Genomic DNA, 18,787 nt, shown 5'->3' with positions numbered 1-18,787 from the left:
GTCTCCGGGACAGAAGAGCATCCATACGCTTTGACACGTTGCCTTTCCAACACTAGCCGATAGTAACAACGATACCCACTGGCCCAGTATGGAAACACATGCAACGTCAGCCAAGCTGGAACAGAGGCAAATCTAACTTCCCCCAACGAGCAATTTACTAAATTTACCTATCAGATGGTAGATCACAAATATACCAGCGTTACACCTTAATGTGGGTTCAAAAGCCTTTCCGACTGTACTCTCCCATTCAGTTGATTTCTGACAAGGATCTGTTTGGGTGGATTGTACAGTTAAAGAGTTAGTGTTCATACTCACATTGAGCCTAGAAGAGGATGAACTCAGGGGGGCTTTCATTGTCACCACAGGGATACGGCGTAAGCTTGGGATCCATCTTGTTGGTTTGTGAGGAGGGTGCTTCTATGCAAGAGACCATCCTGGAAATACATTTGGGATGGCAAAAAAGCTAGATACTCCCGCAATAACCTCACCCTACACAAAAAGGTAGGAGGAGCTGGATTAGTGGACTTATATGACTATCTCTGGGCAGTTAGACTGGACCATATTAAACACTGGTTATACGAGAGTAATTAACCACTATGGGTAGACATAGAAAAGACAAGTCCCAAATGACTGACCTAACAACACTTCTCATGGGTGACATCTGGATACCATGGGACATTTAAAATTTATCCCCTCCCATTCAGACATCACTGCAGGCGTGGAGATTCCTCCCAAACCAAAACCACACTGATGCATGCGAGATTACAAGCTTCCAATCGACCTCCTAGAAACAAAAATTCCTATGTTATCAGTTAAGGAACTGGCAGCTCATGGCATCACACACATATCAGACCTCTTTAATGGACTTCAGCCTAAATCTGCAGAACAAATACTGACGCAATACCAACTGATGAACAACATGCTATTCTCATATATATGAATAACACATTTCCTCAAATCATATCCGATTCCAAAGATAAAAATACCATCCAAAGTATGACAATTTTACTCAACCTCCAAACACAACTTAAAAGGAATATCATTATTTTACAACCTCACCCACAACAAACTAGTATTTTGGAAAAGCACAGCAATGGGGAAATGGGAGACAGACTTGGCACCACTTTCTCAGACGAACGATGGCAACATACATTCAGAGAAACCCACAAAGCTTCTCACTGTGTTAAACATTGGGAACTGATGATCAAACTGGCAAATAGATGGCATTACACCCCATATTGAATAGCAAGCTACTTCCCAGAAACATTGCCACAATGCTGGAGGAGCTGCAGCCAAATAGGACACTTATTACATATGTTCTGGCAGTGCCCAAATATTAAAAGCCTATGGAACTGAATATTCCAGATAATTTCCTCTCTCACAGGAATTTTAACCCCTTCCGACCCAGCACTAACAATCCTTCACTTAGTAATAGAGAAATTCCCACCCAATTTCAGACAGGTAATCACCCATATTCTGCTATAGACCTGTATATTGATACATTGCAATTGGAAAAATAATATCTCTATAAATCTCTCAGATGTGACGAGAGCAGTAAACCGAAATTACACTTTTGAGTGACTCATTGCAATCAACTCTATGCACTGTAAAATATTTGACAAAAATTGGTCTGTATGGACAAAACGAGACAACAGTGTACTCTCTGGCTTGATAAATTTTCTGTTCTTTTGCTTACTTCTATTGATTTGTTATTGATTTGTTATTGGTAACCACTCAATGATCCCATACGGATGTACATTGTGTGTATCGAACTGTCTTATTTGTTCAAAATGTTCTTATTGACTTGTTAATATCTGAAAACTCAATAAAAATGTATTGAAAAAAAAAAAAAAAAGAATAGTGCTCCGTATTCATTGTGACCATTTGAAAATGTTAGAAGAAATGAGGATAAAGGAGCGCCCGGTGATTAAAGAAGTAATTAATTTGTATTTTATTTGAAGTTTCATCATCAAAAAGAGGCCAGGGCTGCTAGTAAAAATAGTTGTGGAATGATCCTGTTGGAGGGTGCCTTTGGCACATGGATCTGGACAGTTAGAAGTCCTCAATCGCTGCCTCTGAACACACAGCCAGCACTGAGGACCTCTAACTGTCCAGATCCATGTGCCAGATTAATTCAGATTAAGTCAGATTAACTCAGAAGGTCTGGGAATAATCTGGCCATTGATAATACTGGAGGTCATTTCACTCCAAAGTCTTTTATCTTCATCTGTACACAGGAGTTGGGATCCTTCTATGAGTGTCTATGTCTCGGTCTGTGTGATGAGGAGGGGGGTAGCTAGTAGTAGTCAGTCACATTCAACTGGATTTCTTCTGTAATGTAGATGATGTTTTGTAGTTCATATCCACATAGTCAGCACTGACACCTTCATCTAATCACCATGGAAAGAGTCAGGGAAGATGTTGGCCGTCTATGAACAGGATGGGGGGAGGGGGTTAGGATTTGTCTGGAGATGGGCTTTAGGGTAAAAACCAGTATGTTTCTTGTATAAGTTCTGGATCAGCTTCCCCAGTGTAACTCACCTTGTCTCCTTTCCATGATATTTGCTCTGGTTCTAGTGTAAGTTGCTGACCCTCTGGAAGGGACCCATCAAAGTGACCCACAAGCATCAAATCAGTAATATTTCCATCATTAATTCTTGTAATCCAATTTACAATTTCCAGTGGGCTGGGCAGTTCTCCTTTATCATTAAAAATCATGACCTTGCCATTTGGATCCTTGTACTGGACTTCTTTTACATAGCGGGACAGCTTAATAAAGACAGAAATGATTATAGGTAACAAGTATATAGAACGTTTAGTAATTTATTGATTATAGATTGTTTATCTAGTTATATCTCATCTAGAAAATGCCATCGGGATGAGATGACCTGTTTGCTGAGCACTTATAATTCAGATACATTTTATTGGGACTATTTATAAACAATTTGCTTTGCAAATGTGAACATTTCAGAGATAAATAATTCTACCCCTTTACAATACACTGGCTCAGCCTCATCTTGAATATACAGTTCAATTTTGGTCACCAATCCTCAGGAAAGATGTCGATGAATTAGAAAGAGTTCAGTAAAGGGCAACAAAATGAACAAGGAGGACAGAGGATCTCAGCTATGAAGACTGATAGATTACAGGTATTCACTCCGGAGAAGAGGCACTTAAAGGTCAATTCCACTTTCATGAGAAAAAAAAGAGCAAATAAAAAAATAATAATATAGTGTATACAATTGCTCAAGTCATATTGTAATTGAATGTTTTTAAAAATGACCTTTTCTTTCAATGTGCAGCTCTGTAATGTTCTGTAAAATGCAATACGGCCACCTGGAGGCGTTCTTTATACAGATGGTGTACAGAACGCCCCTCCCCCTGAAATGTATTTTCCTGATTGTATGATTTGCTCACTGATTTTCCCAGAAGTAAAATACAAATCAGTCAGATACAAATAAGATTTAGTGAATCCCATGCAATAAAAACATAATTTTTGCTGAGATACTCCCAAAGGGAAATCACATCTAAAGGGATGCAGACCCTGCCATTTTCCTCATTAGATCCCTGCAGGTGCAGCAGCTGATTGATAATTATGTAGTGCACTCCCCAAGGAGCCACAAGTGTGAAGGGATTCCCCACCCTGCACAGCCAGGCACACCGCATCTTCACAGAACACTTGAGTCAGAAGAAAAGCCCAGTGATTTGTTTTATGTTTTATTGTTTTATTTTATTTAATAAATGTGAATAGGGATATCATGGGATGCCCACTTGATTAAAGCAGTATAACTCTTCGGGGACACAACTATATACAGTCTGTAGATACACTTCTCCTCTACCTCCAGCACAAATCTTGCTTGTAGAACTACAACTCCCAGGACCGGCTGGCACTGTTTGAATGATCTGACAAAGGCTCAGTCAGATGAGTAGCAAAAACCCTTTACAGGCGGGGACCACAGACCCCTTGTTTATGTAGCAAAGTCCTAGTGCCTAGCTGTCCTCCTCCTGTGACTACTGATCCCAGCACCACCTCTTCAGACACTGCCAGCCCACCTGGCTGCTGCTGCCCCTTTCTCCAGCCCTCCTGGCCAAGACTCCACAGTCCTCCTAGACTGACTCTGCATCCATCCCAGACTGCTCTCTCCCAGTCCTCTCAGGCATGCCTCTCAGTCCTACCCGACTATAACACTCACCAGCCCACCTGGCTGTCTTCCTCCCTGGAGATTTGCTCAGCGGTGTTCTCCTGCTATCTTCCACTTGCTCCCGTGCCTCCAGTCAGAACATCTCTGTGTGTCATAAAGAGGGTCCCTTCGCACCCAAGCCCAGGCCTGGGGTTACCCTCCCCAGACTATGGAGCACCCTCAAGGGCCACAAACAACTATAACACTCCATCTCCAGCTTCCACTCGAACTTCTCTGCCCCAGCTGGGCTGACCCAGAGTATTTGAGGGACCTGCCCCCTGCCAACCCATCTGTTGGCAACTCCAGGCAGCTCCTTTTCACCTCCACTCCCATTCTTCTAGAATCTTTTGCAAGTTTCTAGAAGTAGGGGGAGGTCTCAGAGATGTCCCAGCCCTTCCTGAGTCACCCAACCATCCCAGATAAAACAACACAGGCTTGGCTACTAGCCAAGCCTGAACAATTTATCTACACTACAAAAATCCTACTCTAGCACACTAGAGGGTGCTACAAAATATTAAACCGCTCCCATTCACATTCACCCAGTACATGGACATAGAGAAACAAATAGCTATTTCTTTAGAGTAACAGAAGATAGGAATCTGCATCAAAGTTTGGTAAAATCCATGCAATGTACATAAACCACACAGAGGGGAGGATTTTTTCCCAACAAAAGTGGAGTTACTCTTTAAGAGAGGACATGATTACAATGTACAAATATATTAAAAGTGACTTCAGTAACTGTGATAAACTGTTTACTGTAAGGTCCCCGAAGAGGTCACATGGCCATAATTTGAGGTTAGAAGAACAGAGGCTTCATTTTATATTGTGGAAAGGGATCTTTACTGCTAGAGAAGTAAAAATGTACAATTCCCTTCCCTAGGAAATGGCACAAGCTGAGAGTGCTGACAACTTCAATAACCTTTTAGATGTCTTCCTCAGAAAGCAGAATATATGAGGCTATGGGAACTTTTACAGAATCACACACGCAGGATGAAATGGATGGACCTGTGTCTTTTTTTCAGTCTTTTAAACTATATAAACTATGAATGTCTTAACATTTGTGCAACCGTAATTAATAATACCATAATGTTTGTAATATGTGTGTAATGGTTGCTTTTCACCTGGCAAATGTAACATTCTCTAACAATTGAGAAAAATAGCCATGAGAACATTTGACCATGAAAGTTACCATTCACCAATAGAGAAAATGGCCTAACATTATAGGCTGAGAACATTGGACCAGCAGAGGAAATAATATGAGGAAGACCTCTGCACTGTGTACAGTCCATGGAGAATCCTGTGTGAATGGAAAAACAAATGGATTTTCAGTCAGGATGAGACAATGCTCTGGTATAAACATTGGCTGTTTGGGCATTCAGACAAGTGGCCAAACTTTTGCCCATCCAACCTTCTTTTTGGATTGGAGTCGATAATCTCATATAGAACCAATATTTCTATAGCTTCTATATATGACAACCTCCTGCTGTCAGTGATTCCTAAGGAAGTAGTGTATGCTTGCTCCCGAGGCATCCCTAGGAACCAATGAAATCACTGGAAATCCTGGCCACATAAGAAAAGCGGTGGAGATAGCGGTGACATCACTGCCCAAATAGGGTCACTGGCCATATTTAAAGCGTAACTCCATTTTTGTTGAGAACAAAACATTCCCCTCGGGGTGATCTCTGTACATTGCAAGGATTATAATAAACTTTGTTGCAGATTTCTACCTTTTGTTATTCCGAAGAAATCCCTGTGTGTTTGTTTGTGCCTCTGTGCGGAGTGGGTCTAACGGGAGTGCTTTCATAATTTACTGTCAGGTGTGGAGCTGCAGAACACTAATGAGGAAATCTGCTGGGCCTGCATCCCATTAGACGTGTTCCTGTTGAAAGTATCGCTCCAAAAATGACATTTTTTGTTGCAGGGGATGCCTGAAATCTGACTTGTATCTTAGGCAGACATCTGGGAAAATTGGTGAGCCAATCACACAAGCAGGAAATGATGTTTCTGGGGAGTGGTCAGTAAACACTCTGTGTACAGAACTACTCCAGGTAGCCATATTGCAATGTATTCTCAGAAAATTACATCGGCTGCAGATTGAAAAGGAAAGGTAATTTTTAATAACATTCAATTCCAATATAATTAGTGTTGCAATTAATGTGCTATATTATTTTTTCTTTAGTTGCTATTTTTTTCCCCATGAAAGTGGAGTTACCCTTTAAGCATTTTTCATTTACACTTTGCATTTTTTTGTGAATGAGTAGGGATACTATTTAGTCATTAAATTGGGCTTCTAGATTCTGATAAGCCAACCTGCCAACAGACCTCCACAATCACTGGCCAGGGTTGTGTGAAGAGGCTCTTGTCCTTAGCAACATGACATTACCCCATGTTGAAGGCATGTGGGCTGGTATAGTTTGGGGGGGGGGGGTGCCTGCTCATCCCTCCCCTTTCCTGGCCAGCCAGGCTGCATGCTCAGATTAAGCGTCTAGTATTGATTTTTAGGGAGACCACCCACTTTTTTTTTTATTTTGGTTTCATCTTAAAAAAACATTTTTTTTAGACTATACTACAAGAAAAATTATGTTTACAAAGAAAAAAGGTTAAATTGCCAGCAAGTGATATTTCACTGCCAGCTTCTTAAAGCGGTTGTATACCTGCTGAAATTTTTTTTTTTTACCCCTGTAAAGCAAAAGCATAATGAGCTAGTATGCACCGCATACTAGCTCATTATGAAATACTTACCTTAGAACGAGGCGTCGGTATCTTACCTGGTGCGCGCCGAGGTAGCTGACATGTTGCCTCGGCGTGTCTTCCGGGTATCGAGGTTCCAGCGCTGTGAGTGGCTAAAGCCGCAATGTCATCACTCCCGCGCGTGCACGCAGGAGATTTCTTTCCCGGCAAGGTCCGGCAGTTGCCGGGCCTTCAGCCAAGAATCTCCTGTGCACATGCGCCGCTGCAGTCAGCGGCTCATAGCAAGGGGAATATCTCCTAAACCGTACAGGTTTAGGAGATATTTTTTTTACCTACAGGTAAGCCTTATTATAGGCTTACCTGTAGGTAAAAGTTAAAAAAAAGACTATACAACCGCTTTAAAAACAAACAAACAAACAAAAAAACAACAACAACAAACAAACAGAAACCTTCAGCACTTTCTGAACATGATGGAGATGCACCCCTCTAAAGGTAAGATTAGGATACCCCCCTTCCCCCGGAACTTTATTTAAAGAATTTTTTCATTTTTACTGTTTCACGTTAAGATTTTTTTTTAAAAAATCACTGCTCCAAGTCAAACTGAATTTTTAAAAAAGTTTTTGCAATGGTACATGTTCTCCACCATCCATGCTATTTTTATACCTTTTTGCCTAGTAGTTTAGAAAATTGACATTTTTAATTTGTTAGCCGAACAATGCTCAAACAGAACCCAAGGACATGTAGTTCTGACAGCACCGCTCCAAGCCTACTGTGTGCAAAGTCCAAGGCCTTGTGAATGTCCAGGCTCAGGAATAGTACTTTGCGGGAATGTAGGTCAGCATCTTGGATAATGTTAGATGCCAGTCTAATATTGTCAGTGATTTGTCTGGTCGGGATGAATCCTGTTTGGTCGGGTGAGATTAAGGAAGTAATGATTGTCAAAAGTCTGTCTGCTAAAATGCGACCGAATATCTTCAGATCAGTACTGATGACTGAAATTGGCCTATAATTTTGAGGTAGGGAGTGGTCTTTGTTGGGTTTTGGGATCAGAGACATGTTCGTATGAAGCATATCATCTGGAAAGATGTTACCTTTAAGAATGTGATTGAAGTTAGATTTTAGATATGGGGTTAGATTTTCGATGAATTTCTTGTAATATGGGGCTGAGTACCCATCTGGACCCGAGGTTTTGGAGGGTTTCAAGGATTTGATGATCTTGGTCATTTCCAGGTCTGAGCATGGGGAGTTTAGTACTTGAAGGTGTTCATGAGTTAGTTTGGGGAGAGGGATATTATCTAGCCATAACTTAAGGGCAGGGTCAGGAGTGGTGGAGGGGGGGAGAGCAGATTTTCATAAAATTTAGAGAAAATCTGCAGGACCTCAGTTGGGTGGGAAACTAAGCTCCCTTTGGGGTTTCTTAACTTATAAGTATGGGGGGTTGGATAGATTGGTTGCGCTTTCTCGCAAACATGCCCAGGCCGCATTACTGTGTAACAGGAACTTAGCCTTCGACCACATAAGGGCCTTTTCAGTCTGTTCAGAGATGATTTTTTCAAGCTCAAGTCTAGTGTCGTTAATCTCTTGTAGGAGATCAGTGGAGTGGTTCTGTGTGTGTAAATAGTATAACTTATCAAGCTCATTAGTCAGTCTGGTAATGTCAATTAGTCTTTGTTTCTTCCTTTCAGCAGCCAACTGGATTAAATGACCTCTGATTACCACCTTTTGGGCCGCCCAGAGAATGATGGGTGATATGTCTTCTACATTATTGGTGGCAAAGTAGTCCTCTAAGTGTTTTGAGATCTGTGAGACAATGCTAGGGTCAGTGAGGAGAGACTCATTAAGTCTCCACCCAGCAACAGAGGGTTTGAGGCCAATGTGGGAAATGTCTAGGGATACCAACTGATGATCTGACCACGGGCAGGAGTGAATGGCAGCAGTAGTAGAATTGGCTAGTAAAATGGGAGAACAAAACAAATTGTCCAATCTGGAGTAGCTGTCATGAGGGTGGGAATAAAAAGTGTACTCTCTGGCACCGACATTGTGCGCTCTCCATGAGTCCACCAAATTATGTGAGTGTAGCAGTGATTTTAGAGTTTTAGGAAAGGCGTTAGAGGTGCTGCCTGTTCTGCTCCTATCCATGGCCGAATGCACCAGCAAATTGAAATCCCCGCCCAATCACAGATGAGGGGAGTTATATTTATCCAATACCTGGAAGAAGGCCCTAAAAAATGATGCTTGAGAATCATTAGGGGCGTACACGTTGGCTATTGTTATCATCTTGCCCTGTAAGGAGCCCTGTAAGATGATAAACCTGCTGAAGGGATCTTTGTATATATTATGAGCTTCAAATAATAAACCATTTTTATTTTTTTTTTAAATTGTTCATTTAAGTAAAGTTAAGTTTTACATATAATACAAGATAGCAAGTAATTATCACAATCATTTACAGAAAATGAAAATATACACTGTCAACGAAATTGAAATGTAAACTAGGTTAGAATGAGGTATGAAGGGCTAATATAGATACAGAGATAACTAAAAATCCATCTAGGTGGCAGTATTGAGTTTCATATGTACGATTTGGTTTAATTGGTATAAATTATCAATGTCTGTATGGGGAACAGGAGCAGCGCATGGCATTAATGGTGACTATACAAAACAGTTATTACTTAAATAGGACTGTATGTTTCAGAACTATATTCAGATTCATCCAATAGCTTCCATGTATGTGAAAATTTATGTGATAAACCCTCAACTATGGTTATTAGGTGTTCCATTCTCCGTATATCCGATAAGATGGAGAGGGTTTGCATAAGAGTGGGAGACGCGGTAGAGAGCCTAGTTTGGGAATAGTTCTTTTAGCTGCTAATAACATGAAGGATATCAGTCTTCTTTTAGATTTGTGGAAGGCCCAATATGTAGTGCATAGGGTTTAGGGGGACGGGGACCCCCATCAACCTCTGCAGAACCGTTTGTATTTGAGCCCAAAATTGAGTGACTAGAGGACATTCCCAGAAAATATGAAAGTGTGAGCCCACAGCTTTATTACATCTCCAGCACATTTTTGAAGTTGTTGGATTGTATGCGTGTAGGTGTTCTGGAGTTTTATACCAAAATAGTAGAATTTTATACGCGGATTCTTTGTGTGCGACACAGCGGGAAATTTTGGAGGTGGATTCCCAGATATTCTCCCAATCTAACAGAGAAATGTCATGCTGGAGTACTTGAGACCATCTCTTCATGTAGTGATGACTATCTACCTCCAAGGGGTTGGCTTTGTGTAGAATTCTATATATGGTGGAGATTAATTGGGGCTCGTAGGGGCCTTTCGCACATAACATTTCTAAGTCTGTTGGCTTGTCTAGGGAAAGAGTGTGGGATTTAGAGGCGAAGAAATGTCTGAATTGTAAGTAGGAATAGAAACATGTTTTAGGAATCTGGGATTGTTTTTGTAGGTCAGCGAAAGGTAGTAGATGTCTCGTAGCTGGATTAACAAGATGCCTCAGCTGAAAGATCCTGGCCCTAGTCCAATGTATCATACGATCATATAAGCTATCAGGAATGTCCCAGTTGAAGAGAAGGTTTAAAAGAGGTGAGCTTGAAGAAGATAATGAATAGCAATCAGAGAATCTTTTCCATATTGCTAAGGTAAATAGCATTGGAGCCAGGCATAGACCTCCCAGCTGGGGCATGTGTTTGTCACTAGACTGCCAGAGCAGATAACATGGGTGGACCGGAGAGGTAACGCTCATTTCGATCTCAGCCCATTTGTTTGGAGCTTTCCTGTTGGTCCAGGAAGTAAGGACTCTTAAGTGTAAGGCGTGATAGTATTTAATAAAATCAGGGGCTCCTAAACCTCCTCTATTTTTACTGCCATGACCACTGATCCTGCCACCCGATGGGACGCGTTATTCCATATAAAACTGAGACTTCTCCTTTGAAGAACTTTCAATTGTGACAAAGGAATTGCCACTGGGAGTGTCTCCAATAGATACAACAGTTTAGGAATGTTTACACGTCCCAAAAGGGACAGGGGAAGAGCGGTCCATTGTGTCAAAAGGCGATTGATCTCTTTGAATAGTGGGGGGAAATTAGCTTGGTATAATGTAGAATATGATGCTGTAAGCTGTACTCCTAAATATTTCAGCGAGGAAGCACACCAGTGGTAATTATAATTTTGTTGTAGTATATTTAATTGAGGAGGGGTGATATTAATGGGAAGGGCCTCCGTCTTGGTAGCATTAATTTTATAACCTGAGATAGCGCTAAAAGCTGTTAAAATATTGTGGAGTGATGGTAGGGACGAGTGTGGATGTGTGAGCGTCAGGAGGACATCATCTGCGAAAAGTGATATTTCGTATTCTCTGTGTCGTAAGAATACTCCAGTAACGTTGGGGCTATCGCGTATGGCAGCAGCCAGGGGTTCTAAGCTGAGGACAAACAATAAGGGTGACAGGGGACACCCCTGCCTGGTACCATTACTGAGGGAGAATGTAGGGGATATGTGAGATGATAGTTGAACCTGGGAGGTGGGACGGGAATATAGGGATCGGAGGGCGTGTATAAAGGGTCCAGAGAATCCGTATTTTGCCAAAATTGCGAACATAAAGGGCCAACTGAGTCGATCAAATGCTTTTTGGGCATCTAGGCTCAGAATCAAAGCAGGAGTTTTTGTTCTGGTTAATAGATCGATAAGGTCTATTGTGCGTCTAGTGTTGTCCCCTGCATGTCTTGTGGGAACAAAACCGACCTGGTCTCTATGCATTAGTGATGGTAATATTTTCGAGAGTCTGTTGGCCAATATTTTTGTGAAGATTTTATAATCTGAATTTAACAGGGCAATAGGGCGATAATTATCAGGGGTAGATGGATCTTTGCCTGGTTTGGGTGTTACTGTAATATGTGCATGCAAAAACTGAGAGTGAGGCAGATTACCTTTGAGTAAGGAGGAAAATAAATTCAACATGTGTGGTGCTAATATTGGGAGGAAGGTTTTGTAATATGAATAGGGGAGTCCATCAGGGCTTGGAAGTTTGTGCGAGGGGAGCAATCTAATCACGTCCGCCAATTCCTCAGCGGTAATTGGTGTATTAAGTGAGGATAGCTGCTCTGGAGAGATTAGCGGAAGTTGTAAGGAAGATATAAAGGCGTCAAACTTCTCTTGTGTAAACTGGGTCAAGGGGTCTGAGCATAGGTGATTGTAAAGTTTGTTATAGAAGTCTCCAAAGACCTTTGACATGTCCTGGGGGAGTAAGTAGGCATACCATCAGGTTGTATTATATGGACAGGAATAGATAGGGATGGGCGTGGTTTTAATTTATGAACTAGCATCCTATGTGACTTATCTGCAAACTCATAAAACCTCTGTCTTGACCACAACATGGCTCTAGAGACTCTACCCATATCGAGAGCCTTAATTTGGTTTCGGATGGATACCACTGTACGTAGGCGGGCTATTGTTGGAGATCGAAGCAAATGCATTTCCGCTGAGCGTAGTCGGGTTAGACTACTCTTGTTGAGTAGATTCCCATTTATTGCGCGAACCAGCAGAAATGCATTCGCATCTAAAGAAGGCCTTGTGGGCCTCCTATAGGGTAGATACACTTGAGACCGAGCCCTCATTTAGCTGAAAATATTCTGTGAGTTTCGATTGGAGTAGGTTATTAGTATCAGTATACCACAAAAGGGACTCATTCAGTCTCCAGTGGCATGTTTTAGGCAGTGCAGAGTGTATGGCTAGATCTAGTGTAATAGGGGCATGATCGGACCAAGTAATGAGGCCTATTTCGGAGGCAACCAGGTAAGGTAATAGGGGTGCAGTAATCAGAAAATGATCTAAGCGGGAGTACATTTTGTGTGGAGGGGAGTAGAAGGTATATTGCCTATGTGTTGGATGTTTTACTCTCCATGCATCAAATAAGTTGTATGAGCGCATTAATTTCTGAAATGAAGTGGACAGTTTGTAAGCTTGGAGCGGTGGGGTATTTTGGAAAAGTGTGTGTCTGTCCTTGCTGGGAGACATGCATAAATTGAAATCACCTCCAACTATTGTAAAAGGTTGTGGGGAGGTGTGTAACCTCTCGAGGATCTTTGTGAGGAATCCGATCTGCCCTGAATTAGGGGTGTAGACATTGACTAGTGTGAGGGGTGTTTTGTGATGGACACAGTTCAGGAGAACATACCTACCGTGGGGATCCAATGATGAGGTAGTGATTTTTAATGGACAGGAGCGTTTGATCAAAATGGCTACACCCGCCCTTCCCGAGGGGTCTGAGGCCATATAAGTAGTAGGAAACATTTTGGAGGCAAATTTGAAGGAACCCCCCGGACGGAAATGCGTCTCCTGAACCATGACCACATCAGCCCCCGAGGCCTTGAATTCCTTCAGAGCCAACCAGCGCTTGTGAATGGAATTCAAGCCCTTTACATTACATGAGAAGATTTTCAAGGCCATATGGCAGTTTTAAATTGAATAGCAAGCATTCTCTCAACCTGGCATAAGAGTATAACCAACCTAATTATAAATGATCTGCAAGGAAACATATGTGAGCATTTCTCATACAGTAAAAAGACAGTGACTGAATTTTTGTTAACAAGGTAATAGAACCATAGCAATCTTAGACATAAGGGCAGGTCAAAAAGAGACCTGATAAAAGAAGAAAAAAAATTAGAGAAAAAATAAAAAAAACATAAAAAATTGAAACAAGTGTTTTGAAAGCCTGAAGGAGGAAAGTCCTTCAGGGGACCAAGGTGGAACACCTTGGCCATGTAGAGAAGCGTGACGGTCAGCTAGAACGGCAGGCTGTGGCCCGCTCCTTTAAAAGATGACTGGTTTTGGACATTTGACAAGAGGTAACGTTAAAAACAGAGTACCACTTACTGGCACCACATTGAGGGCCAAAAGGAGAACAGAAGTCTTCCAAAATGAAAAAAAACAGATATGTGAAAAAATAGACAAAAAAATTAGAAACTGGGTTTACTGATCTTTTCAGAAGAGAAAGGGAGTAAAGGGGAGAGCTCTCCCCGCATATACCTGAGGAAATCAGCCGAGATCCTGGGCACCTGGAGACCAAAGACAAAGAGGTGCAAAACAGGAAACCTTGGGGGCCTCAGGTGGGGGGTCTAGGTGGATTGGAGCATTGCAGTGTAGAGATGCCTTCTGTTGTCATCGACGTACTGGGGTCCAAATTGCTGCTGGGGCCTGGAGTGGCTTGGAGGTCAGTGGAGGTGGGGGAAGCTGGAGCTCTTCTTCTGGAACTGGTGACAGTCCCAAGTTTCGAATGAAGGCCTCGCATTCATGGAGATCTCTGATGGAGTATTGTGTGCCATTTTTGGATGCTGAGAGCCGGAATGGGAATCCCCATCTGTAGGGGATTTGATGCAGTTGAAGGTGGGCCTTGATTGGGCGAAGATTGCGTCTTTTCGCCAGGGTGATGGGGGAGAGGTCGCTGAAAATTTGGAGTTTGGATCCCTTGAAGTCGATGCGGTTTTTGTTGCGTATGGCTGCTGTTAAAGCTTCCTTACTTTCATAGTAGTGAAAACTAACTATTATGTCTCTCGGATTTGATCCAGGAGGAGGTTTGGGTGCCAAGGATCTGTTGGCCCTATCTAGGCGCCAGTCAATATCGGGTATATGTGGGGCTAGCGTGACAAAATGGTTGAGTAGATATGTCCGCAGCTCTTTATCATTGACTGTTTCCGGGACTGCACGGATCCGCACATTGGAACGACTTCTCTATTCTCCAAATCTTCTTGTTGGAGTTGTATTTAGGAAACAGTGTGTTTAAGAAATGCATTTTTTTCCTCAAGTGCATGCATATATTGTACAGTCTCATCAAATTTAGTTTCCGGAGTGGCCGTATGCTCTCCAAGCTGATCTATCTCCCCTCTGAGCTCTTGAGCGATCTTCCTAACCTCTTTAGCTATATTGCATGTCAAATCTTGTAGAAGTGTCTGCAGTTTCAGTTCTAAAACTGCTACCATGACTGCTTCGGTGGAATTCGCCTGTTGGTTAGTATTTCCTGTGTGAAATATACCCGGTGCGGAGGCTAATAAGTCTGCAGCATCAGTCGATTCTGTGGGCGTATTTGAGGCCGGGGATTGCGATCTATATAGGAATTGCTCCATGTTTTGTGCTGACTTTGATGGTAGTATAAAACCTTGATATGTGTACTTCTGAAATCCTATTTTGCCCATGTAGTGCCCGGAGGTGTCCGGGGGAAGTCGGATATGATCCTGTGATTGTGAAAGCTTTGGTAGCAGTGGAGGATCCCTTAGTAAAGTATCGGGGACCTGAGAGAATCTACAGCATGTCCACCATTGGTGTTAATTGCCCCTGCGTCCCCCTATTGTACGCCTCAGGGGTGTAGTTGCGTTATCTGGAATCTTGGGGGGGGCCTCTGTGAGACTCTTCTGAAGTTACATTAGAGGGTATGCTGCATACATGGTAGGAAATTAGAGATGACAGGGAAGTGAATGCCTCTGGTGTGTTGATGGACTTCTCCTTTCTTGGGGCTAGATATGACCACTCAAACTGTGGGGATGGTTGCTATAGAGTTCTGTACCTGAGTGAGGAGGGGGAGTCTGATTGCACAGGCCTCATAATGGCTGTGGATCACTGATGTAGGATGCTGGCTGTCAGGGGATCCCAGGCAGACCTCCGTTTGTATCTTGTACCTTTGTCCCCTTCAGGGAATGCTGCCACTACCAGAGAAGGGCGGGCGGGTATACGATCCGCGGGCTGCTGCACTCCAGGCCGGGGGATGCTGGAGGATCCACCAGCCTACAGGCCGCAAGACGGTGGTGGGCCGCAGGTCTGTATAGGCGGCCAATAGAGATGTAGCGGTGGGTCCCCGCGGATGTACTAATCGGTGAATACCTCCGTGGGCATAGGCCTAGGAACGTCTGGATGTTCTGCCTGTAATCCCGTGGTCCGCGTCACTTCAGCCCGGTGATGATGTAAGCCTCGCGGGTCTTACGGTGGCAGTGACTCTTTGTATTGTTGATCCGGCCGTGGGTCGAATGGGAGGACGGACACCCGGCCGGGCACCCCACCTCAGGCTGTGGTCTGAGTAAGTAGCGTCCGTCAATCGGTCGGTCAGCGGGGGAGGCTTTGTAGGCCTCTGTAGGCCTCAAGATGGCGGCCAACCCAGGCCGTGTGGAGCGGGCTGGGAGAAGCCGCTATGAGCCGGCCGAGCCTCTCAATACTGGCTGGGATGAGGGCAGGAACTGTCCGGGGGCCACTAGGGAAAAGTTGGTGGCTTACCCGGGATGTTTACAGCCAGGATGTCGATGGATTGAAGTTGGAACTGTGGAGCTCTATGTCCACACATCCTTCTCCGTGCGCTGCCGGACACGCCCCTAATAAACCATTTTTAATAAATATTGCAACCCCTCGGGATCTGGATTCAAATGTCGTATAGTACCCTTGCCCAAATGATCTATCAAAATATGTGGGGTGATTGTTTTCGGAGAAGTAAGTCTCCTGTAGGAGAACAATATCAGCATGAAGGCGTTTATATGCACTAAATGCCTTCTTCCGCTTTTGTGGGGAGTTGAAACCCCTAATGTTATGGAATATTAATCTAAGACCCATGGTAAGTGTAGGAAGGCAGGAGGGCACGTATCAGCGTGAAGCGATCCCGAGGAGTTGATAGCCATCGTCCACCACCTTGGGAGGGTGGGGATGTCCGGCCAAATGACTAGGGGTACAGCTTTCTGGTGATTGCAGTAACCAAGGCATACAGTTAGGACTATAATACATGAAAGGACATATTTTGTGACATCAAAAGGTAAGGTCCCGTAACCCAAAAACAATAAACCAGAAAAATGAAAATATAAAGCATTATAGTTGGGAGGGGAAAGACCATCCCAACCAAAGGATACTATAGTTATCTGTTAAAGGAAAAACCTCTTGAACAGTAGGACAATACTGTCCAACACTCTTGGTTGCCTGTATAGGGGAATATAATAAATAAATAAATAAATAAATAAATAAAAGGTTGGAGTACACAGGCCAGCAAAAAAAAGGGGGCGCTAATAAGCTAACCCAGGAAAAAATAGTTCCAGGAGAGGGGGTCCAAATGTTCCACCCCCCCTTTTTTCTTTTTTTTCCAAATCCCTCAGCTTGTGGAGTTCAGCAAGAGTGGGGGAACAACCAAGCGGGTGCCATTGTACGTCAGCACAGCGGGGAACAGTCTGGGATATATTTGGTGCATACAGATGCATACATACCATGGAAGGGTGAGGGGCTCCAGTAATGAAAATGGGGCCAGTACTTTCTCACCATTCCTGAGGCAGTTCATGTTGCATCTCAGCTGTTCTGGAAAAGTCCCAAGTTATATGAGAAGAGAAAGGAAAACAACATAAAAAAATAAGGAAACACAGGGTAAAAGAGCCAGTAAGGGAGGCTGGTGTTGAGTTACTAAAACCTGCGGCCTCTGAGTTCCTCCCTTTGTCATCTGCGATCCCTCTGTAGTGACAGGGTTGCCCAGATGGCAGAAGGGCGCGGGGTGGACAGCATCCTAGGGAGATCTTCTTTGGCCAAGAGACCTAGTTTAACTAGGAGTTCCTTTCCTTCTTGGATAGTGATTACAGTGTATGTGGAGCCGTTGTGGATGACTTGGAGTTTAAAGGGAAACCCCCATCTGTATCTAATTCTTGCTTCTTGGAGAGGAGTGGTGATCCCCTTAAGTTTTCGGCATTTGTCTAAGGTGGCCAGAGATATATCTGGGTATATTTGAATTTTAGTACCTTCCAGCAAGATGTTAGGGGTGTTGCGGGAGGCCCTGAGAATCTCCTCTTTCACCAGATAATCTTTGAGGCATAGAATTGTGTCCCTAGGAGGCTTATGTTCAGGGGGTTTGGGACGGAGAGCCCTGTGCAGCCTGTCACAAGCAAATGTGGGGAATCAGGCAGCAAGGACTGGAACAACTTGTGGATGGCTGGGGTTAACTCAGTAACCTCCTCAAGAACCCTTCTAATTCTCAAGTTGTTTCTCCTATTTCTGTTTTCCAGGTCTTCCAAATGGGCCTGGAGCTGGGATACAGAATCTGTGAGGGCCTCATGATCTCTCCGAACATCTGTGTATGCGAGCTGCAGCTCATCATGCTTAGTCTCTAAGCGATCGGTTCTCCCTCCAAGGACAGCTATCTCTTGCTGTAAAGTGTTAGTGGATTTATGGATTTCCATCTGGAATTTCTCTGCAATTTTGTTATACATAGTTGTAAGGCTGTCATCCAGGTCTGCTTTGGTGAGTTGCAGTGTGTACTCACTGTCCCCAAACGAATGTGCAGGAGAGGCCGCCAAACTGTGTGCAGAGGCTGAAGCACGCTGTGAAGCCATCTTGGGAGTCCTCAGCCATCTCCCGGACCATGAGGAGGGACCTGTGTGCCGGTTTCCCATGACGGGACTTGTAGGACGGCATCTACTGCTCGTTCCCCCGGGGGTGCAGATGGTTTTGGGATCGATTAGATTTTTTTTTTCGGCCCCGGGGAATGTGCTGTAGTTCCTGCTGTGATGGAGCTCTGCTCGGAAGCGATCTTCCAGTTCCGCGCCGCGCATGTGCCCCCCAGTCTCAGGTCTCTTAAGAACATGCGCAGCCACTCGAAGAAGTTGGATGAGAAGTGGTTTAACCTTCAACTCCATAAGGGGTTCTTTACTGTTGGATTGTTAAGGATGTAGAACTCCCTTCCACAGTTGGTGGTGTCAGAGAGTGTTGATAAAAGTTTGAGGTGGACATTCTAGTGAATACAATATATAGGGATATGCTAGTGACATAAACACACACACACAAGATGGACTAGTGTCTTCATTCAACCTTATCAACTATGTAACTATGTGCTTAGGTTTATGTGTCTGTATAAGACTGGTTTGTGGAAAAAAATAATTAAAACAAATTTTTGGGGTACAAAGTA

At 43.4% G+C, this 18,787-nt stretch overlaps 1 protein-coding gene across 1 annotated transcript in view; it reads right to left on the bottom strand.

The window, feature by feature from the left end:
* The window catches only part of LOC141121539 (vomeronasal type-2 receptor 26-like), a 71,846-nt gene that overhangs the window by 19,514 nt on the left and 33,545 nt on the right, over nt 1–18,787 (bottom strand). The window lies entirely within an intron of this gene.

The sequence above is a fragment of the Aquarana catesbeiana genome, unplaced genomic scaffold (genome assembly GCF_042186555.1).
Source record: "Aquarana catesbeiana isolate 2022-GZ unplaced genomic scaffold, ASM4218655v1 unanchor224, whole genome shotgun sequence".
In the NCBI taxonomy this organism is placed as follows: Eukaryota; Metazoa; Chordata; class Amphibia; order Anura; family Ranidae; genus Aquarana; species Aquarana catesbeiana.
This window is presented reverse-complemented; position numbering and strand designations above follow the sequence as displayed.